Genomic DNA, 24,116 nt, shown 5'->3' on the forward strand with positions numbered 1-24,116 from the left:
GTGTGTGTGTGTGTGTGTGTGTGTGTATATACACACACACACACACACACACACATATATATATATATATATATATATATATATATATATATATATATGTCTATCGTGGGGCTTGAACTCTGGGTTTGGGCACTGTCCCTGCCCTCTTCAGCTCAAGGCGAGCACTCTACTGCTTGAGCCACAGCGCCACTTCCAGTTTTCTAGTGGTTTATTGGAGATAAGAGTCTCACAGACTTTCCAGCCTGGGCTGGGTTTGAACCGCTATCCTCAGATCTCAGCCTCCTGAGTAGCTAGAATTACAGGAGTTAGCTGCCAGTGCCCGGCTAAAATAGTTTATATATATATAATTTTTTGGGGGGGTCCGGTTGTGGGGCCTGAACTCTGAACCTGGGCACTGTCTCTCAGCTCTTTAGCTCAAGGCTTGCACTCTACCACTTGAGCCACAGCACCACTTCATGCTTTTTTTTCTTTTTTGCTTATGTGGTGCTGGAAAATCAAACCCAGTGCCTAAGGCATGCAAGGCAAGTGCTCTATTACTGAGCCACCTTCCCAGCCATATGAATATATATATATATATATATATATATTTTTTTTTAATTTTTTGTCGGTCGTGGGGCTTGAACTCTGGGCCTGGGTGCTGTCCCTCAGCTCTTCAGCTCAAGGCGAGCGCTCTACCACTTGAGCTACAGCGCCACTTCCGGTTTTCTGGTGGTTTATTGGAGATAGGAGTCTCACGGTCTCTCTTGCCCGGGCTGGCCTTGAACCGCAATCCTCAGATCTCAGCCTCCTGAGTAGCTAGGATTACAGGTGTGAGCCACCAGCACCCGGCTTTATATATTTAAAAACAGCTTGATAATGACATAAAAATAGGCCTGAGGTCCAATAGAACAGAAGACCCAGAAATGAACACACAGACTTTGAGCCACCTAATACTTGATAAGGAAGCCAAAAACACATGTTGGAAGAAAGCCTCTTCACCAAATGGTGCTGGCAGAACGAACTATACATATACATTCAGAAAAGTGAAGTTAAGATTATTATATATCACCCTGCACAAGAATCAATTCAAAGTGGATCGTAGCTCTCAGTATAAGGTCAAATACCATGAAAATATTACAGGAAAGCATAGGGTAAACACTAATTATGAGGGCTGGGAAGGTGGCTCAGTGGTAGAGCGCTTGCCTTGCATGCCTGAGGCCCTGGGTTCGATTCCTCAGCACCACATAAGCAAAAAGAAAAAAACCGGAAGTGGCGCTGTGGCTCAAGTGGTAGAGTGCTAGCCTTGAGCTGAAGGGCTCAGGGACAGCGCCCCGGCCCAGAGTTCAGGCCTCACGACCGGACCCAAAAAAAAAAAAAATAATTATGAAAAACTTCCTAAGTAAAGATCCAAAATATCAACAAACCAAAGAAAGAGCAGAAAAAATGGATTGCATTAAACTGAAGAGTTTCTGAGTGGCAAAGCTAGCAAGATAGGTAGCAAGATAAATAGAAATCCACAGAATGGGAGAGGATTTTGACCAGCTATGAATCAGACAAGGCCTCATATCTAAAATATGCTTAAAATAAAAAAAAAAACCTTCCCTCGTGGCTCAGTGGTAGAGCACTTGCCTTGCATGCCTGAGGTCCTGGGTTCCACTCCTCAGCACCACATAAGCAAAACAAAAAGCCGGAAGTGGCGCTGTGGCCCAAGTTGTAGAGTGCTAGCCTTGAGCTGAAGAGCTGAGGGACAGCGCCCAGGCCCAGAGTTCAAGTCCCACGACCGGACCCCCCCAAAAAAACCAAAAAAACCTTCCCTCAATAAACCCCCAAAGAAACAATGACCCAATTAATAAATGGGCTAAAGACTTAGAGACTTATCAGATTCCAACTCATCCCAATTAGAAGGGCCAAGAAAACTAACAACATGCTGGTGAGAATGTGGCCAAAAGAGAACTTTATTACATTGTTGGTGGGAATGTGAGCTTGTTCAACCACTCTGGAAAGCAGTATGGGGATTCTTCAAAAGACTTAATATAGATCTTCCCTATTACCCAGCAATTCCACTCCTGTGCATTTATCCAACTGACCACAAACCGCTTCCACACCAAAGCCACCAGCACAACCATGTTCACTGTGGTATTGTTTATCATAGCCAGGTTATGGAATCAACCCAGATGCCCCTCAGTGGATGAGTGGAACAAGAAAATGTGGTATATATACACAATGGAATTCTATGCTTCCATTAGGAAGAATGATTTTGTACCATGTGTGAGGAAATGGAGAGACTTGGAAAAAATTACATTAAAGTAAGCTAGACCCAAAGAAATGTAGGTTGTACTGTTTCTCTCATTTGTGGTAACTGGAATGTGCCTATAAGTCTACTAAACAGACTGGATTGTTAAAGAGAAAAAAAAATACACTGGAACATGCCAAATTAAACTGGACTGTAGACATTCACACAGCAAGACCAAAGGAGGATATTCTATGGAAAGGATCACAAAGGCTCAAGTTATTTGCATATGATTGTTATAAAATGATGCTTATCAAAATGAACTCCAAGAAATGGAAATGAGGGTTTTTTTCCCCTTTGTTGCTGTTTTTGATTTACCTTTTGTCTCGTTAATCTGTTTGGGGAATGGATGAGGGGAGCACAGAAAGGGTGAGATAAAGGGTGAACAAATGAAACTGGTATTCATTAGATACTATGTTGAAAATGAATTGTACAACTTGTGGGTGGGGATGGGGGAAAAACTGGGAAAGAAAGGGAAGAAGTGACACAGTCCAAAAAGCAATGTACTCATTACCTGATTTATGTAACTAACCCTTCTGTACCTCACCTTTACAATAACAAAGAAGTATATATATACATATATATGAATATATGTTCAGTGTATGTTTACTCACTTCAGATACATATATAAGTAAAGCAAAAAAATGGTGAAATAAGGATATTTTAAACCAAACTTTTGTTCCATTTGCAGTACTACCAGGTAAATGATTCTATCAATATGTAGTGATAACTTCACTCCTTAAAAAAAAGGCCTATATATATTCTTGAGAATCCCTGTCTTATTCGAATTGTTCTTGTTTGTCTTTGATGCTCTAGGAGGCCTCCTTGCCCAGGACTTTCCCTAGGTTTTGGAAAGACTGAGGACAAAGTAGCCAATGTTCCAAACCAGCCACCTGCTTGCTATGGATACCATCATTCCTATAATTGTTGAATTCTTTACAAGATGGCAATGAGGTAATGCCATCTGATCTGAAAGGATGGCGATAGATTACTTCTTTATTAAGTCAAACTTTTAGATTCTAGCAAATGTTTTATTACCCAACAGTTTAACAAATATAGCACTTCTTGGATGAAAATTAGAAGATACCCAACTATCCCACTTTCGGGCATTTACCCAAATGATCACAAACGGGTATACTAAAGCACAACTATGTTTATCACAGCACTATTTACCATAGCTAAGATATGGAACAAATCCAGATGCCCCTCAGTAGATGAATGGATCAAGAAAATGTGATATATATGCATATATATCTATAATGGAATTCTATGCCTCCATCAGAAAGAATAACACCTCCCATTTGTTAGGTAATGGAAAGACTTGGAAAAAACTATATTAAGTAAAGTAAGGCAGGCCCAAAGAAACATAGGTCCCATAACTAGTATATGTCTAGGACAAGCAGAAAAGGTCAAAAGCTATGTACATATGACCATATAAGATGATGAGTGAAATGAACCCCAAGACAAGGACACAAGTGGTTTTTTTCTTTCTTGCTATTGTTTTTACATACTTATAATGTACTATGTGATTTTGTTTTCTTTCTTTTGTATGTTCTTCCTCCATGGTATAACCCGTTTTCACTGTATTTGATTCTGGTGCCCTGAATCTTGTATATACATTTTTCTAATTTGGGGAGGGGAAGGGAAATAACAAAATGCTGAAATAAGGATACAGGTTGACTCATTGTAACAATGATGTGTACATGACACTATGTTGAAAACGGACTTAACAACTTGTGTGGGGGGGAGGAGTTAGGGAGGTGGGGAGGGAAGGGATGGTAGGGGAAAAACAAAGGAAGAGGTAACAATGCTCGATAGGAAATGTACTCATTACCTTACTCATGTAACTGTCACCCCTCTGTACACTATTTTTACAATAAAAACAAAAATATAGAACATACTCTTCATATAATAAGCTAAAAATTTGCATTCAGAATCTCTCCCTACCAGTTGGGACTCAGACTTAAAACACTTAAGGCTGTCTAATGAAAATGTTTTGCAAGGGAGGTGTTTTCTGTAGATCTGAGTTGAAACCATTTGTATGTTAAAGGTTTGTTTCAAGTAGTGGTATCTCATAGTCATTTGGAAAGTCCTTTTCTCTATCACGTGTAAAAGATGTTAAAATATTTATTTCATGATCATTTTCCTTCATTAGGCAGAAAATTCTGTGATTTTTAGTCCAACTTTAAAATTATTGTAGAGGTTATGTATTTTATTATATGCTCTGGACCAAGGCAGGTGAAGTAACATCCATGAGCCCTGCTCTCATCACTGAGCAAGCAGTGCTAAGTGACCCCTAGCTCCCCAGGTATCTTTACCACCAACAGGAAAAGAACATAGTAGCCCAAGTCTGGAGTTGCTATTTTAAGTGTCAATGATTTTCAGTCAGTAGCACCATTTCATGTAACTGCTTTTTGTGATTTATATGTGCAAATCCTTTGTGTCCATTGGGGGGAACTTAATGGTTTGGTATCTCTAGAATTAGCCTTATTTGAGTAAATTTTGTGTTATGGGCTGATGATGGGCACCCCTTTTCCAGGCAGGCAGCTTTTAAGAATTAGTACCTAGGAAGATTCGTGCCTTTGTGGCAGCTAGTGACTAACTTTTTTTTTTTTTTTCTTTTTCATATATAGCCCAGGCTGGTCTCCAACTTATAGGCTTCCCCTCCTAATTGTTGGGATTACATGCGTTTTCCACCCTGTCTGGCTCTAAACTCCCAGTGAAGGCATTGTTTTGCTAACAAAAGAATTAGCTATTTTAAAAAGTTCCCTTTTTCATTTGATAAATTCATTTTGAGACATCTGAGTACATTGCAATGTGTAAGATCGAAAAATGAATATGTACTGCAAGCTTTGTTATATCTCTTAGCTTTGCTAAATGACATTGAATTGGGCTGAAACTGTACTTACTAGGAATTATCTGAACAATTAACTGGAATGAAACATGAAATACTTAGAATGGGCCATGGAAAAATATTCTCAACCATCATTGTTTACTATTTTTATTTTGGAATTTTGTTTTGTTTTGTTTTTGTTGGTCATGAGGCTTGAAATCTGGGCCTAGGTACTATTCCTGAGCTCTTCAGCTCAAGGCGAGCGCTCTGCCACTTGAGCTATAGTACCACTTCTGGTTTTCTGAGGGGTCTATTGGAGACAAGAGTCTCACGGACTTTCCTGCTGGGGATGGCTTGGAACCATGATCCTCAGATCTCAGCCTCCCGAGTAGCTAGGATTACAGGCATAAGCCACCAACACCCAGCTTGGAAATCCTATTCATGTAATTATGTATACAAATTTCAAACCATTTGTATTGAGTATTCAATATTCTATTGTATATGGACTGGCATAGAGTGTTAGTCTAATGAGGTCTTAAGGACTTCTAATATTACAGTTGGAAATGTATTATCTCATAATTTTATCACCTTTACTTAGCCAAATATCCTCTATATGTTTTAGGGTTGTAGTTATAGCAAGAGAAAAATAATAAGTATAGATGTGATGGGTATAGGGGAAAGGAGTTAAGCTTTGGCAGTAATTACCAATGTAATTCTAAAACCCTAGTTACAGGTACAGAAGAATGCAAATGGAATATGCTATGATGATGGGCCTAAAATAAAGTTTTTCAGAGAACCAGTTATTTGAATTGATTAATTATGAAACAGGATTCCCCTGGATTGAGCATAGGCAAAGATAGCTACATGACTGCATCAGGCTGTAGTCACACTACAGCTGTAGTTCTTATTGAATTGAATTTGTGTATGTGATGCCACAGTACCTGTTACAAAATAGCCTACTATGTGCCAAGTATAGTAGGCACATATATGCTGGGTGCTTTCATGTTACACGTATCAATTCTAACAGTATTATAGTGTCTCTATTATAAGATCTCTAATGTTTACTGCTAGCATTAAAGCTAGCATAAATTTAAACTTTGTGGAGGTAGCACTTGTTTTTTGTTGAAAAATGGAATGCAAACTATCTCTTGTCTTCGTAGAAGGGATTTGTATATTATGACAAAAATGAAAATCAGATGATTATATCATTAGTAACCGTGAAGTATTTTATTTCACCTGATGAGCTAATCTTGAGTTACCTAGATTTTCAAAATGTATTGGGAAACTATAACTTAACAGATCTATGTTGGTCCAGTGACACCAAGAACTTAGTCCTCACATCCTCTATGCACCTCTGCTGGATAATAAAGAGGTTAAAAGAGGTATTAAGTAGCAACATATCACACAAAAGACTAGAATTCAGCATTTTAATATCAAAGCTTCACTCTTTTTAATATATATTTTTATTGTAAAGATACTGTACAGAGGGGTTACAGTTACATGAGTAAGGTCTTGAGTACATTTCCTATCAAGCATTGTTATCCCCTCCTTTGTTTTTTGCCACGCCTACTCCGGTGGAGTCTGCTTAGCTTGGGAAACCTGCTTTCAGATCTGAGAATGGGGCTTCAAAGAGGCCTACCTCCTGGAAAAGGCTGGCGAGCCGCTGGAAAAGATGTGTTGCAGTTTTTCTTTTCTTCGCTCTATAGGAGCGCCTATTAATCTTTTACTGTTCCTGCTGCTTATTGTACTTACTCATGCTCAACGTTCCCTTATTCAAGGCTCTTTCTTAAAAGTGTTGACAACTCCAACACCTGATGAGTGTCTTAAGAATATGACTAACTCACCAGAGTTAAGTGCTACCCTAAAAGCCCCTCTTATGGAGGCTAATAGACAAGTCATAAGTAAATATAAAAGTATTGGGGGTTTCATGACGTCACTTCAGCAGAAGGAATTGTTTGTAAGAGATTTACAAGAAGCTGTAGGCATGGCTAGAGCAAAAAGAGTGTCTATTGGAGACTTTCCTTTAATCCTAAAGCATATACAATAGACTGATATAGATATCCTGTAGGTAAGAAAGATATAGAGGGATATTTAGACCAAAAGTAAATAAGATTCCTAAAAGGTTGGTAGATGAAAGGTGGCAATGGCTTATCAGAGGAAAATGGTGGGATCCTCCATTATCTAGAGGACCCCAAAGACTGCCCCCAGATCCATAGCCTTTAACAGGTGTGTATGATAAGGATGGCAATTGCTGGGAAAACTACTTAGGAGAAAGAACTTCCTATTACTCCCTTCCATTTACTGAGAGACTTTCTAGATCTAGGCCTCCTTGGTGCTTACTATTAAAGAAGGAACAAGAAAGATCTTATGAGACAGTTAAGGCCTCTATAGAAAAGAGTAAACGATTATGTGAAAGGGTTACAAAAAAGACACTATGAGCTTAAATTTGATATATGGCCAGATTTATCTAAGTATACTGAATATCATGATTTTTGGCCACAAATTGGGAACCCTCTAAGCACAATTACTTAGAAAAGATTTAAAACGTATAAAGTACAAAACTAAACAAAAGTAACTATGAAGTACTAGAGTTCATGCCTTTCGGTTCAGCACCTTGCCCATATGCTCTGGTTAATGGTTAATAGGTGGTAAACATTGAAACCCATTGTATTTCTTAAAAATAGAGGTAAAGCCGAAAACAAGTGCCTATCGTCATAGCTGGTCATCCAAAAAACAAGATCAGGCTACCAGCTGGTGACCACCTAAGAACAAAGCCTTGCAGCAAGATTGTGTAACCTTTTGCCCTTTCTCATAAAGACTTTTGCTATAAAAGCTTGTTATCCTCTGCATTAAATCGCACTCAGCATCCACTCCTCTTGTGTGTGAGTTGTCTGTTTGCCATCTCCCCACCTATTCCAGTTCCTCCACTAGGTGTCCTCCGTTGTCCCGACAGAGTCGGTCCGCGGCAGTTTTTCCCCTACCATCCCTTCCCCTCCTCCCCCAACCTTCCCAATTCCTCCCTCTTCCTCCTGGCCTCCCTGCAGCCCCGAAGTTGTAAAGTTCATTTTCAATATAGTGTCTTACACCTCATTGTTACAATGGGTCAACCTGTATCCTTATTTCAGCATTTTGTTATTTCCCTTCCCCTCCCCAAATTAGAAAAGTATATATACAAGATTCAGGGCACCGGAATCAAATACAGTAAAAAACAGGGGTTATACCTTGGGAGAAGAACATATAAAAGAAAGGAAAAAAATCACATAGTACATTAAAAAGAACAGCAACAAAGGTAACACCTCTTGTGTCCCTATATTGAGGTTCATTTCACTCAACATCATTTTATATGGTCATATGTACATAGCTTTTGACCTTTTCTGCTTGTCCTAGACATATAATAGTTATTGCAAATGAGGGCAACTATGGGACCTACATTTCTTTGGGCCTGGCTTACTTAATATAGTTTTTCTAAGTCTTTCCATTTCCTAATAAATGGGGAGGTAACATTCTTTCTGATGGAGACATAGAATTCCATTATATATATATATATATGTATATATATGATATATAATATATACATATTATATATATATATATATTATATTTTCTTGATCCATTCATCTACTGAGGGGCATCTGGGTTTGTTCCATATCTTAGCTATGGTGAATAATGCTGTGATAAACATAGTTGTGCTGATACAAAGTCTCACTCATATACGTTGATCTTAGTGTTTAATTCATGGAGTGTCACTTTGAGGTTGATTTCCTTTGCCTACGACATGGACAAAGTATGGTGAAAAGTCCCTAATTTGTGGAAAGCAATTGCTTGAGCAAGAAAAATACTATTCATTTGTATGTCACTCCAAGAAATTCCTAATATTTGTTTTTCAGAGTGACTGTTACAGGATGAACAGTTGCTGAAAGGCTCCAGGATGTCCAACCTTTCTTGCACAGTGACTAAAACAAAAGAAAAATGTGGAGAGTCCATGAGTATGGGCTAGAAGTATATGCCAAATGTTGGGCAGGTTGGGTGGACCCCACCAGAACTTGATTTGATTAACTCAGACCCAACTAAGGCCTCTTGCCTTAGTTCCAACTCTATAACAAACTGTTTGCTATATTTTTAGTCATATCCAACCCAGGCCATAGGGGTGAGAATATGTGAAGTATGGAGTCCTTCTCCTTATATGTAAGCTTGGACCTAACAGAAGTAGCTTTGGCAAACCCAGTCTCCCAACATTAGCTACTCTTTTGCATTGAATTATAGTTAGTGTTTGGGTTATCATTAATGCTGGTACTAAGATAGTTAGTTTTTTTGTTGTTATTTCAGTCCTGGGGCTTGACCTCAGTGTCTGGGCACTGTTCCTGAGCTCTTTTTGCTCAAAGATAGCACTATACAACTTGAGCCATTGCTCCACTTCAGCCTTTTTGTGGTTAATTGGAGATAAAGGTCTTGTGGACATTTCCTGCCCAGCCTGGCTTCAAACCATAATCCTCAGATCTCAGCTTTCTGAATAGCTACAATTACAAGAGTAAGCCACCAGTGCCCATCTTTTCTATGATTTTTTTTTGGTTGAAGTTGGGTTTAGGGTTAGTGCTAAGGTTGAGGATTGAGGGTTGAGATTCAGTGTTAATGTTAGTATTTAGGGCTAGGTTAGGATGAGGGTTTATGTTTGGGTTAAGGTTAAGAATTAGGGTTGGGTTTTAGGACTGAGGTTGGGTCTGAGGTTAGGGTTAGGCATAGGATAGGATTGGAATTAGTGTTACCATTAGTTTAGGGTTGGGGTTATGGCTCGAGTTGGTATTAGAGGTTACCGTTAGTGTAAGATTTAGAGTAGCCTTGTTAGAGTTAGAGTTTGGTTAGGAATGAGGAAGGGACTGTAGTTGCAGTTACAATTAGGGTTAGAGCAAGAGTTAAGGTTAGGAACTCAGATAAGGGTCAGGATAACTGGTGTGCAATATCATACTTTTTAACAAAATTTTTGTTTGTTGTGAACTTAATTCAAGGTCACAGCATTCTACCTCTTGAACTATACCCAAGTCCCCAATTACTTTTATGTAAGTATTTTATGTGTGTGTACTGGCATGGAGCTTGGACTCAGTGTTTTGTCATCTTTTTCACTCAAGGCTGGTGTCCTCTCACTTGAGCCACACCTTCACTTTGTCCTTTTTTTTTTCCTCTCCAGCTGTGGGGCTTGAACTGGGAGCTTGGGTACTGTCCCTAAGCCTTTTCACTCAAAGTTAGTGCTCTACTAGTTTGAGCCACAGCACCATTTCTGTTTTTCTGGTGGTTAACTGGTGATTAATGGACTTTCCTGCCCAAGTGGCTTTGAACCACATTCCTCAAGTCTCAGCCCCCTGAGTAGCTAGGATTACAGGTGTGAGCCAGCAGTACCTGACTCACTTTGTGATGTTTTTGCTGGTTTATTAAAGATAAAAATGTCACGGAGCCAGGCGCTGGTGGCTCACGCCTGTAATCCTACTCAGGAGGCTGAGATCTGAGGATCGCGGTTCAAAGCCAGCCCGGGCAGGAGAGACCTTGAGACTCCGATCTCCAATAAACGACCAGAAAACTGGAAGTGGCGCTGTAGCTCAAGTGGTAGAGCACTCGCCTTGAGCTGAAGAGCTGAGGGACAGCGCCCAGGCCCAGAGTTCAAGCCCCACGGCCAACAACAACAAAAAAAAAATGTCACGGAATTTGTTCCTGGCCTGGCTTTGGACTTAGATCTGATCCTCCTATGTTGCTAGGATTACAGTTGTGAACCATCAGTGCCTAGGTTTTTGTTGAAAATAATTGAGGTTTTTTTTTTTGTAGCTTTTTTTTCCAGGGCTGAGGACCGAACCCAGGGCCTTGTGCGCCGTGCTGGGCGGGCACCCTTCCACTGGGCTAAAACCCCAGCCCCAATAATTGAGTTTTTATTTCAAAAGCCTCCATATTAAAAGACACAATTTATATAAACTGAAGTGCCCTCTAAATATTATTAGTATTTAGGGGTTAAGCTATGCGATATAGATCCCAGTATTAGATTTGCTTCTTCCACATGGCTCCTGAGCTCTTTAAGATTATATACACACCAGTACAAAAGCCATAATCCTCAATGTAAACACATGTTTCTAACTTATCAGAGGAAATTTAAAGATCAGAAGTTTATAGAATGATTGTGAATAGGAGAAATATTAAGCCAGGCATTATTTAATAAAATTCTAGTGCAATTGAGGTAATTCATAAACTTTATCAGCTTCATATCTTTTTTTCCATCTTCTCCAGAACTATCAAACAGACAGATTTTCCAGTACTCAAATCTGTGATTCAAATACTAACTGCAAAAGCACATCAACTACAGGTGTATGTCTTCACCAAAACTCTTCTGAGGTAGTCTAGTCAGTGGCAGTACGTAGCACACAGTGGGCAGCTATTCATATACAGAAAATGTGTATCAGTACCTGCCACAAGAACACATGTCAGGGGCTGGGAAGGTGGCTCAGTGGTAGAGTGCTTGCCTTGCATGCATGAGGCCCTGGGTTCGATTCCTCAGCACCACATAAGCAGAAAAAAAAGCCGGAAGTGGCGCTGTGGTTCAAGTGGTAGAGCGCTAGCCTTGAGCTGAAGAGCTGAGGGACAGCGCCCAGGTCCAGAGTTCAGGCCCCACGACTGGACCCCTCCCCCCAAAAAAAGAACACATGTCACTCATATTTCTACTTTGAAAACGAGTATTACATTTTGGTCTCTAGTATCAGTATGCTGTGCTTGCATTTCCACAGGTATATGGTGAAGGGAAAACCATATAACTATGTAACTTGTTAGCAAGCAATTGGTTCTACAAAGAACAATATGACAAAGTAACCTGAAGAGTTAAGGGTGAAAACTTCCCCAGGCTCTTAGAAATCCTTTTAAAGTTTGATTGTAAGCACTATGGCTCAGGTGTTGCTGGAAATGTTAACTCTGGAGGCAGGTGTCAGTGGTGAGTTCCAATAATTCTAACTATTCAGGAGGCTAAGATCTGGAGAAATATGGTTCAAAGTCAGCCTGGGAAGAAAGTCCTTAGAACTACTGGAGGTGTGCCTCAAAAGGTAAAGTGCAAGCTAAATAACATGAGACAGTGAAACCAAACCCTAGTATAGGGCAAAAAGAAAAAATAGAAGTTACTCTGGGACTTTCCCCTACAAACTGTGTTAGTTGTGAAGAATTCACTACAGATTTTCAATACTATCAATACTATTTAAAAAATTACCTGAATGCATTGCTACTTCTTATATATTATACAGTATGAACAGTGAATTGAAAAAAAATACAAAAGGATGAGGAACAAACAAAACTGCAAAAAACAAACTGCAAAAGCTGTACTACTTATGTCCACTGAAAGGAAAGTATTGTCAGGCTACAACACAACCTGTGAAAGCTCATGCTGCTGCCCCAGGTATCAAAGCATCTTGGGCTAAACACACATCCTTCCCACCGTGAGAGCTAATGCTAGAGTATGATACTTATTGCTGCCTGCTATTGTCTGCTACTACTGCTTACAGAAACCAGCCAAAGGCTCTGGATGGCATTGCTGTCCACATAGCATGTTCTATAGATGCTGTTGTAAATTACATGGTTGAGAATGGATCAATCACTCAGATTGGTAACTACTCACTGAGGACCAACTTTTCTATTGATATTGAGAGTCTGATTGGTCATGGCCAACCTGTGTCAAGTACATTGAATGTAGAAAGAAGGGGGATTCCACACATCTCACTTTGTACCATGTGGTGTTTTTTTGGATTGAAGTAAAGATCTCTTAAGATCCTGTCCTTGGGCTGGGAAGGTAACTCGTTGGTAGAGTGCTTGCCTTGAATGCATGAGGCCCTGGGTTCAATTCCTCAGCACCACACAAGCAGAAAAAGCCAGAAGTGGTGCTGTGGCTCAAGTGATAGAGTGCTTGCCTTGAGCTGAAGAGCTGAGGAACAGTGCCCAGGCCCGGAGTTCAGGCCCCACGACTGACAAAAAAAAAAAAAAAAGATTTTGTCCTTCTGTACTTCTAGCCTATTGATTCTGATGGTCTATCATCTGCACCATGCAGACTTTCCACCAATGCTTATGGGCCACTTATGATGCCACACGTGAATCTACTAGGCCTGGCTAAGGACTCTGTGGGAACCCCAGACTTCGCTAGATGTTTGCAGCTCAGTCAGTTGTCAGCCCTATTTTTCTCTGCCCATCCCTCTAGTGGATGTGGCTCCAGGGACACCTGTGGGGTTAGGCAGACATGGTATCTATGAAGCCACCTCCATATATCACATCCCTGAACTTGCATTCACTTCTGCCTTATGCTCACCTAACATTATCCAGAATTCACCGTGTTCAGGATTCTATTTTACTCACTCAGGATCTTTCCTGGAGTTACTGTAGAAAAGGTACCAGATTAAGGAAGAGCAGCGTGACAATAGAGGTGACCTAATGAGAATGGAAGTAGGTTTGGCTACTGGAGCTTGATGGCAATCCTCTAATACTAGAGACTAGTAAAGACAAGGTATCCATGTGGCTAAGCAGTGGGCAACATGTGCTGCACATGCTAATGTGTGAGTCAATTTGACTTACTACCTTCAACCATGCTAACATGACACATTATAGAGGGAACAAACAAGAGGCAGAGACAGGAAACTGAGTGCATGAGTCCAGCAACCTGAGTAGGATACTCATATCTCAATCCCCACGTTGCTGAAGAAATACAGAATCTCATGGCAGAAAGGCCACAGCTCTTCCCTTGGAAAAATGACGGTGAAAGGAAGGAGCTCAATCTGAGGACAGAGGACTTACAAGGCTTGAACCTGTGGGGAAGAGAAAATGGAAGGGCTGGGGAGGAATTTAGGAAGCTGAGGGCTCTCAGCTCTTCTGCAAGAGGACCAAGTCTTTGCTGATTTGGCTTCTTCCTGATCATTAGCACCTAGATGGGTGCCCACTACAGTACCTTCAGTGGCCATTGCCTATTGGAGCACAAATGCATCTGTGTGTATCACACACTCACCTATATTTCATCTTGTAACACTGTGGACCTTCCCTGGGGATGGTCCAGAAGCTATCTCCTTGCTTAGCATCAAAAGTGCTTAGTGGTAAGGTCAGAATTGACCAAGTTTCTGACAACAATACAGCCCATGAGGAGGGCACTATTGAACATTCCTAGTTTACAGAAAGGAAACTTAAAGCATAGCAAGCATTTGTCAGAGACTATTTGGAGGGAAGTCCTGGGCACCAGTCTAAGCTGTTGGTCACTTGTATACTGCTAATGACACTTGTGTGCTCCTGCCTCCACAGATCCTGAGTCCATGGGGGAATTGATTTGGCCCATGGGGAGACCAGGGTGAATACAGAGTAGAAGTCCTATAGCAGAAGATGTCCAGAAGACACTGGCGTACCACAGCTGACTTGGACATAGTACAACAACCCATCTGGCCCAACAAGAAGATCACAAACAAGGAGAGAGTGTGGCCAGACCTCAAAGCTGCACTTTGTGTTGAAAGCTGAAATAAGATGGAAAATGCCAAAATTATGACTTAGTAGCAATAGTGGTATATAATTATGTAGTGATTTTCTAGAAAGCAAAAAAGAAAATGTTATTAGGTAAAATTTCTTAAAATGTCTTAAGTAAGACCACGAGTATCAAAGCTCATTTCTAACTCATGAATGCATTGAGAAGCTGGACAATATGGTACAAAATGCCCTTGATCTGCTTCATTGACACCCTGGATTGTGCTGCTCCCTGGTGCATAATTCAGCTCTCTTGGCTTGCCTCAACATGATTCACCTTTCAACTATGATTCATGAGCTACGTTATATTTTTCTATTTCTTCAGATAACAAATATCCCCTTTGTAATATAAAAACCAGGACTATGTGTAGAAAAGAAAAGTTGGTTTGTTTTAACTATTCAGTTAAGGCCATGGGTAGAAACTTGGGTTCACTTAATGAGCTAGTGGCCAAAATCAGGCTAGTGGGCCCCCTGAACACCTCTCTGGTTCACAACAACTAGCTGCAGACCAGCACCAGCCATGGACTTGCCAGAACTGTCCACTGCTTGTGGCCTCTAAGTACTTTGGAGGGGAAGTGCCCCTCACTCTCTCTGTAACTTGTGCTGTACTACAGTGTGAGGATAGCAGCCTCATGTTGTTCCACATGTAAGGGATGCGTGTGCTCACAGTTGTCTCTAGGAAAGTAACCCCTGCATGTTTCTTGGCTCAGATCCAGACATAGGTGTTGACAAGGAGGTACCAGAGCTGGTATTTCTCTTCTGTGAAGTTGCTGACTCACATGTTTAGGACATGTCCCATTGTGCCTAGAAGAAAAGGAAGGTCTACTTCTGAACACCCAGCGCTAGTAGAGTGAGCTGCAGTTTTAAGTAGGTAACCTGAAAATTACACATATCTCTGGATGTGTTAAGGTTTTTATTCATAGCAAATAGCATTTTATTTTATTTTATTCATAGCAAATCTCATGCATCAGATACCTGCTGTTCCTCGTGTCTTGTGTTCTTTATCTACTCTGCTTTGGGGACATAGTCTATCTTCCTGCAGCATAACCTAAGGGAGGTAAGATTCCGTTATGAAAGCCAGGAATAAATGGATACAGTGTGTCAGCCTGTTGTCCTTACTCAAGCCTGAAATAAAAAACTCAGTGGCAGATTAAAAATTATTAAGTCCACTGGGCGCTGGTGGCTCACGCCTATAATCCTAGCTACTCAGTAGGCTGAGATCTGAGGATCACAGTTCAAAACCAGCCAGGGCCAGCCGGGGCACATGAGACTTTTATCTCCAATAAACCACTCAGAAAACCGGAAGTGGTACTGAGGCTCAAGTGGTAGAGCACTAGCCTTGAGCTGAAGAGCTGAGAGACAGCGCCCAGGCCCAGAGTTCAAGCCCCACATCGGACAAAAACAAAAACAAAAAAAAAAATTGTTAGGTCCTTCAGGCAGTGATGGAGCCCAAAGCACTGACCACCACCTGACAACCTTCAATGTTCCCTTTTCCATGCCAGTTTCCATATTTCTACTCTAATGGTTACTTCTGTTGAAGTGACAAAGGTGACACCACAGTACCATCCATTAAGTTGTGTTATGGCTTAGATATGAAATGAGTCTTCCGAATGCATACTGAAGGCCTTCTTCCCAGCTCATGGTCCTTTCAGGAAGTGACTGAATCTAGGTGGAACTAATCTCAATTAATGGATCAATCCACTGATGAATTTATTTATTTATTTATTTATTTATTTATTTGGGTCCAGTCGAGGGGCCTGAACTCTGGGCCTGGGTGCTGTCCCTCAGCTCTTCAGCTCAAAGCTAGCGCTCTACCACTTGAGCCACAGTCTACTTCTGGCTTTTTTCTTTTTGCTTATGTGGTGCTGAGGAATTGAACCCGGGGCCTCAGGCATGCAAGGCAAGCACTCTACCACTGAGCCACCATTCCAGCCCCCACTGATGAATTTAAAGCAGAACAGGCTTTAAAGAAAATGGGAGCCAGGCACTGGTGGCTCACAACTGTTAATCCTAGCTACTCAGGAGGCTGAGATCTGATTATCATGGTTCAAAACCAGCCCAGGAAGGAAAGTCCATGAGACTCTTATCTCCAATTAACCATTAGAAAATGGCAAGTGGTACTGTGACTTAAGTAGTAGAAAACTAATCTTGAGCTGAAGAGCTGAGGGACAGAGCCCAGACAGAGTTCAAGCCCCACAACCAACAAGAAAAAAAAAAAAAAAAAAAGAAATTGGGAAAGTTGGTCACTAAGAGCGTGCCTTTGAATAATGTATTTTCTCAATAATGTATTTTCTCCCTGGTTATTTTCTTTTTCTTTCTCTTTCACTATCCTGAGTGAAACACCTTCCTCTGAGGTACCTTTCCGCTACTTCCTGTCTTGACACAGGCCCATAGGAATAGAGCCAGTTTACCATAAACTGAAATAACTAAATAAAATACCTTTTTTTTCTCTTTTTAGTTGTTTATTTCAGGTTTTTTTTTTTTATCACAGAGACAGCTTTGAAATACTAACTTAAAATAGTTAAAGATGAGGGAGCAATTCGTTGTCATTTACTTTTCTGATAATTATTTAGGACACCAAGAGAAAACATGAGCCTTGCTAGACTTTAGAGATGCAAATGTGGACAAAGAGAAATCTGGCCCTAGAGCTATATTGAATGCTAAGACCCAGATTCAGAGCAAAGGACATCTAAAGGGCCCATGATGGGGAAGAATACAGTGGCTGCTTGGATGGAAGCTAGAGTCACTATACACAGTCCCACCAGGCTGTGGGCATTGTACACCATGCAACTACTCATGTCTTCTTTATTGCCCAGGTTATGAATAAAACTGCCAGGTGAAAGCTAAAGAATACCAAAGGACAATATACATGTTGAGAATAAAACCACTTTTTGAAGTAGAACTGAGGAAAAGAACATCAAACCTCCTTTGGAAACTGAGTATTCAACAGTTGACTATCCTTCAGCTGCAGTTCATGTACCTTTTTTCAGACTAAGATGTCTGTGCTCCTCATCCCCCATGACCTGCACTCTTACCATGACCTTGGCTCAAATCCAGGAACTAGCTTTCCAGCTTAGAACAAAGGCATGTGAGCAGATGACACATCTGAATACCAGAGGACAAGATTCTCAGAGACCTGCTGGAGGCTTTCAAACTTCTCCCACAATTTCTTTAGTGTGTGGCCTTTCAGAGCACTGGCAGCATTGCATTGCTGGAGTTCAACCAATCTTTTGACAATTGAAAGATTCCAAAAATATCCCATCCAGATAGCCTACCTGTAGGTCTAGGAGTCAGCCATACATTCCCCAGGAAACCACCACCAATGACCACCCTGGCAAGAGCAGACAAGATTGCACAGAGCAACCTGAAAACAGCAATATCACCCCCACACCTGCCAGTCATAAGGGCTTCAGAGGTACCAGGAGTTCTTACGTGAAGTGTACACTATGATATGAATTTCTGGAAGAACCTAGAATATCAGACAAAATAGCAGAGAAAAAAACACAGGAGATGACAGAGCAACATCTAGTTCAGCTTTCCTGTGGAGCAACTAAGGGGTACTGAGGAGAAGCAGGTGAGGATCTGAGGGGTAAAAGTATACCAGCAGTGTGTATAGATGGCCAGGCCTGGAGCATCTACTTGAACATCTCCTGACTTGCTGTATGTACAGAAAGAATAGCAAAAGACCCAAGGAAAAATTACTTATTTTTGCCTGCCAAAAATGTAGGGCTTATTTTGTGTAGCAAGGAACATCTGCCAGTACTTTATATCACTTTATTGTCACAAGCTAGGAAGCCCGCTGGGCATCAGTGGCTCATGCCTGTAATCCTAGCTACTCAGGAGGCTGAGATCTGAGGATCACAGTTCTAAGCCAGCTTGGGCAGGAAACTCTGTGAGACTCTTATCTCCAATAAATCACTCAGAAAGCCGAAAGTGGCACTGTGATTCAAGTGGTAGAATGCTAGCCTTGAACTAAAGAGCTGAGGGACAGAACCCAAGCCCAGAATTCAAGCCCCATGACTGACAAAAATAAAACAAAAACAAGCTAGGAAGCACAATGGAATAGCTAAAAGATTCATATTTTCAGTATATGGTAACTGAATTTTTTTATTTTTGTTTTTGTTTTGTTTTTGTCAGTCACGGGGCTTGAACTCTGGGCCTGGGCACTGTCCCTCAGCTCTTCAGCTCAAGGCAAGCACTCTACCACTCGAGTCACAGCACCACTTCCGGTAACAGAATTTTTTTTGAGACAAGATTCTCAAAAATACCTTGGTGTGGAGTCCAGGCTTGCCTCAAACTAAGTCTTTTGGTCTCAACTCCCAGTTGCTAGAGTTGGAGGCATGGAACATCACATCTGGCAGTAACACTAATTTATTAAGTTATCAAATCAGTTTAACACTTAAGCCATGTCTACATGACATCCATCTATACCTTCACAACCTCGGTAGTCCTTATTGACATCAACTAGATATTGTATTGGGCCAATTGTACGTTCAGGGAAACTCAGGGCTTTCACCACACCCAAGTACTGCCTTAGTATTAGTACCCAGGTCAAGCAGAATATCTGAATTATTTTCAGTGCAACTTAACACTGTTTCCCTGTAAATGTTTTTCTATTTTAAACTTCTTTTTATTTTTTATTTTTTGGTCCAGTCGTGAGGCCTGAACTCTGGGCCTGGGAGCTGTCCCTCAGCTCTTCAGCTCAAGGCTAGCACTCTACCACTTGAGCCACAACGCCACTTCTGGCTTTTTTCTTTTTGCTTATGTGGTGCTGAGGAATCGAACCCAGGGCCTCATGCATGCAAGGCAAGTGCTCTACCACTGAGCTACCTTCCCAGCCCTATTTTAAACTTCTTGAATCCAGAATCTAGTGGGACAAAAACATTATATACAGACACCATGATCATAAGTCTTGCTTGCTTGCTTGCTTGCTTGCTTTCGTCAGTCTTGGGGCTTGAACTCTGGGCCTGGATCCTGTTCCTCAGCTCTTCAGCTGAAGGCTAGGGCTCTACCACTTGAGCCACAGTGCCACTTCCCATTTTCTTGTGATTTATTGGAGATAGGAGTCTCACAGACTTTCCTGCTTGGGCTGGGTTCAAGCTGCAGTCCTCAGATCTCACCCTCCTGAGTAGCTAGGATTACAGGCATGAGCCGCTGATACCTGGCTACTCATAATTCTTGACATACATGTTAGAGAACATTCCTAATACAGGCAGCATTTTTCTAAGGAGAAGAGATTGCCAGGATTAGGTATAAGATAAAAGTTGACCTGGGAACTCAGCATACACAGATATGTCTGTCATTTGCTTAGCTCAGTGCTCTTTCCACCTCCTTCTCCTACTCATATCATCCCCTTACTGTCTTTTTCTACCATTTTTCCTTGTGCAATACAGGAACACAAAAATTTGATTTGTACAAGCATCCAAACTTCCTGAGCTTGCACTGCATACCAAATACTGTGTTTTGGGCAAGGAACACAGGTTGAGTAAATGGATACAACTCCTGCTGTCTTGAATCCAACAGCATTCCAAAACACAAACACATAAAATCCCACACCTGTGGTCACATGTAATCACATACTGTAAAGAGCACCATCAATGAAAAGTAAATAAGAGTATAGTGAGAAATTTTTGGTAATGGGAACAGATTTTAGATTAAGAGTGTGTAGAAGGCAATGATGGGCTAACCTAAAGAACTAAGGAAAGAACTGATAATATCGTCACTATACATCATGTATAAATATCCTGAAGTGACAAAAACCTGCTCCCACCCCAACTGAGAGTCAGCTGGCTAAGTTTGGCTGGATGTTGTAGAAAGTCTATAGACCTTGTGGGATCAGAATATATTGTGTCAAAATAGGTGTATACAGTGCAGACAAAAGCCTCCTGGGCTATAGGGCTCCATGAATGTTTGTTTCCTCATCCCAGCCAGGTAATTTCCATTCCCCTCTTTGCAGACATTGATTTATTCCTAGGCTGCATTTCTGAAGTAGGAAAACCATCTATGACAAAAAAAAAAGCTGTTGGTGATTTTATTAGAACAAAAGAACACTTTGTTCTAATATGCAAAACTATCAAGCTCAAACATGTTACTTTGGAGGAAAAAAAGCTAACGTAGCATCTGTGCTAGGTCTAGACTGAAGTGCAGCCCCCAGGCCTCACCTGTAATAAAGGTGGCTCCTGGGGCCTGGGCTAAGCATTGGCATATAACTTCCCAGGTCCTTATCACACATGACACCAGCCAGTCTCCAGCTGACAGGGTATCTTCTGCAAGTGTCAATCATGGTACTTCTGTAACTCACAAATTCAAGACAGCAACCTGGTGCATCAGATTAAATATTGCCTCAAGTAATGCTTGGAGAAGATACTTTAATAAAAATGGGTAGTGTTCAGATGACCCTTACAGCTAAAATAAGTCAAAATACCCACCTCTCCACTCATTTAATATAGATTCAGAGAAACAATATTCGTATTACTTTGTGTCAAGGGATTTTGTGAGTGTCCCATTTCTTTAAGTGGCTTATAATACACTGAGGGAGTGACAAAGACAAGTAATTCCAGTAATTCAGAACAGTGTGATCACTGCAAAAGGTCAGGTTGGAAGTGACAAGTAGCCCAGCAGAAACTGAGGGATAGTCACATTGATGATGCCCAAAGTTAATGCTGAACAAGGATGAGGATGAGACTGAATTCAGAATGCTCTGAACTCTCCTTTCTGGCATACACCCATTTCTGACAGAATAACCTGGCCCAGATCTCTTAGTGGCTTCTGAGAAATAGCAGGTGCTACTCCCAAGAGAGCTGTATTCCATGGGTGCATATGTGTGTGTGTGTGTGTGTGTGTGTGTGTGTGTGTGTATGCATATATATTAAAGGGACACGTGTGATACTGCTGTATGATTACTGTGTAATAACAACTCTTACATATGATATGCTAAATTCACTAGTCTACATGGTTCAAAATAAGAAAGTACAGTAGTAAGATCTAAAAAGTTAATTTCATAGTTGTGAATGTGAGCTGGAATTTTCAATTCAATTTCAATTCAAACTCAAGATGTTATCTTGTTCTGTCCAGAAATGTAACCAGCCCAACATCAGTACAAGCCTCCAGGTGAGATAGTGATCCTCAAACACCATTCCACTTGAGGGACCCAAGTATCTTGAAGAAGCTGGTCAAATCCTGAAAGGGAAGAAGGCCACACAGCCAAGAATGCTGCATAGCTAGAGAAGAGCAGAGCCAGCAGAGATCACTCAAGTCTACTTTAAAGGACTCAAAAGTTGGTATCATTAGCCAGATATGTGGCAATTTAATAATAAAAAAGAATAGCATCTAGCCAGGTGCTGGTGGCTCACACTTGAAATCGTAGCTATACAGGAGTATGTGATCTGAGGACCATGATTCAATGCCAGCCCAGGCAGGAAAGTCCATGAGACTCTTATCTCCAATTAACTACAACAGAAACAAACAAAAAATGAAGTCGAACGCCAGCCGGTAGCTGCAGCTGGAGCAGTAGTGTTTGGAAGAGATGCGAAACTGGATGGCTTCTACAGGGAGCCAGGCCTCTGATATAGATGAGATTTTTGGATTCTTTGATGGCGAACCCCCCACCAAAAAGCCCAGGAAGCTGCTTCCAAGCTTAAAAACTAAGAAGCCCCGAGAACTTGTGCTGGTGATTGGAACAGGCATCAGTGCTGCAGTTGCACCTCAGGTTCCAGCCCTGAAATCCTGGAAGGGGTAAATTCAGGCTTTACTGGATGATGCCATTGATTTTGATCTTCTAGAAGATGAGGAGAGCAAAAAGTTTCAGAAGTGTCTCCATGAAGATAAGAACCTCGTCCATGTTGCCCATGACCTTATTCAGAAACTCTCTCCTCGTACCAGTAATGTTCGTTCTACATTTTTCAAAGACTGTGTATATGAAGTATTTGATGACCTGGAGTCAAAGATAGAAGATTCTGGAAAACAGCTACTGCAGTCAGTTCTCCACTTGATGGAAAATGGGGGCCTAGTACTAACTACAAATTTTGATAATCTCTTGGAACTGTATGCAGCAGACCAGGGAAAACAGCTTGAGTCCCTTGACCTAACTGATGAGAAAAAGGTTTTGGAGAGGGCTTAGGAGAAGCGGAAGCTGAGTGTGTTACACATTCATGGTGTCTACACCAACCCTAGTGGCATTGTCCTCCATCCAGCTGGATATCAGAATGTGCTCAGGGACACTGAAGTTATGAGAGAGATTCAGAAACTTTATGAAAACAAGTCTTTTCTTTTCCTGGGTTGTGGCTGGACTGTGGATGACACCACTTTCCAGGCCCTCTTCCTGGAGGCTGTCAAGCATAAATCTGACTTAGAACATTTCATGCTGGTTCGGAGAGGAGATGTTGATGAGTTCAAGAAACTTCGAGAAAACATGCTGGATAAGGGGATTAAGGTCATCTCCTATGGAAATGACTACGCTGATCTTCCAGAATATTTCAAGTGGCTGACAAGTGAGATTTCCACAAGGGGTAGATCAGCAGGGATGGTGACAGAAGGCCAGCTAAATGGTTCATCTGCAGCACACAGTGAAATCAGAGGCTATAGTACATGAGCAGCTAGGCATCATCATTAAACCGTGCTGTAAGGCCTTCCTGTGGACAGTGTTTAACCTGCAAACATCCAAGAACCCAACACAGCTCCCAGGAAGCACCAATACCCAGAGGCTGAAGTTTGGGGGTAGGATGGGGGGAAGGGTTTCACCTTTAACATCATGCCAGCTGGTTCTCTGCTGCCTGGTTCAATTCAAGAATACATACGTGACATCAAGACCCAATGCAGTTCCCACTCACCCCCAGGCTGGACATGCGTGTGTATACCACAGACCAATGTGATGCCTCCAGGCTACACTGCAGCTCTGCAGGAAGGACTTGGGGCGCTGGAAGTCATGGCGTCAAGCAGTCTCTTGTTGCAGTTTTGTACTCGGTTTTTCATTAAGCTTAATCGCTTTTTTATAACATGACTTGAAGTTCTAGCTTTCTAGATCTTTTACAGTGTACAGTATTTTACATAACTGAGCTGTATTAAAAGCTTGTTCATTTACTTGCCAGGGCCCTGGCTCTACTTTGAGAGTCACTGTAGAAAAACAAAACAAAAACAAAACTCCTAACTTGTAAAAAAATAAAAATAAAAATGAAGTCGAACTGAGGCTCAAGTAGTGGAATACTACCCTTGAGCAGAAAAGCTCAGGAACAACACCCAGGCCCTGGGTTCAAGCAGGACTAGGATCAGCACCTCCCACCCTTAAACAGCATCTATAGTGAATGCAAACAAAATCAGTATAAATAAATCCATGACCTCACAATATTACATAAAATCAACAAGCTTGATTGGCTATAATTTGAGGATGATAGTGTACTCATTCACTGAGATGAAACTGATGGATTAAGTAAGAACAATACATCATTTATCTTTTATCTTTATATTTATTTATATTTTATATAAATAATACCAACGGGAAATCAAAAAGCATAT

General features: G+C 41.2%; 1 pseudogene; it reads left to right on the top strand.

The window, feature by feature from the left end:
* The first annotated feature begins 723 nt into the window (after positions 1–723).
* On the top strand, positions 724–23,874 carry LOC138821798 (protein FAM118B pseudogene; annotated as a pseudogene).
* The last annotated feature ends 242 nt before the right edge of the window (positions 23,875–24,116 follow it).

This window comes from Dipodomys merriami, unplaced genomic scaffold (assembly GCF_024711535.1).
Source record: "Dipodomys merriami isolate MVZ:Mamm:240054 unplaced genomic scaffold, mDipMer1.0.p SCAF_94, whole genome shotgun sequence".
NCBI classification, from domain to species: Eukaryota; Metazoa; Chordata; class Mammalia; order Rodentia; family Heteromyidae; genus Dipodomys; species Dipodomys merriami.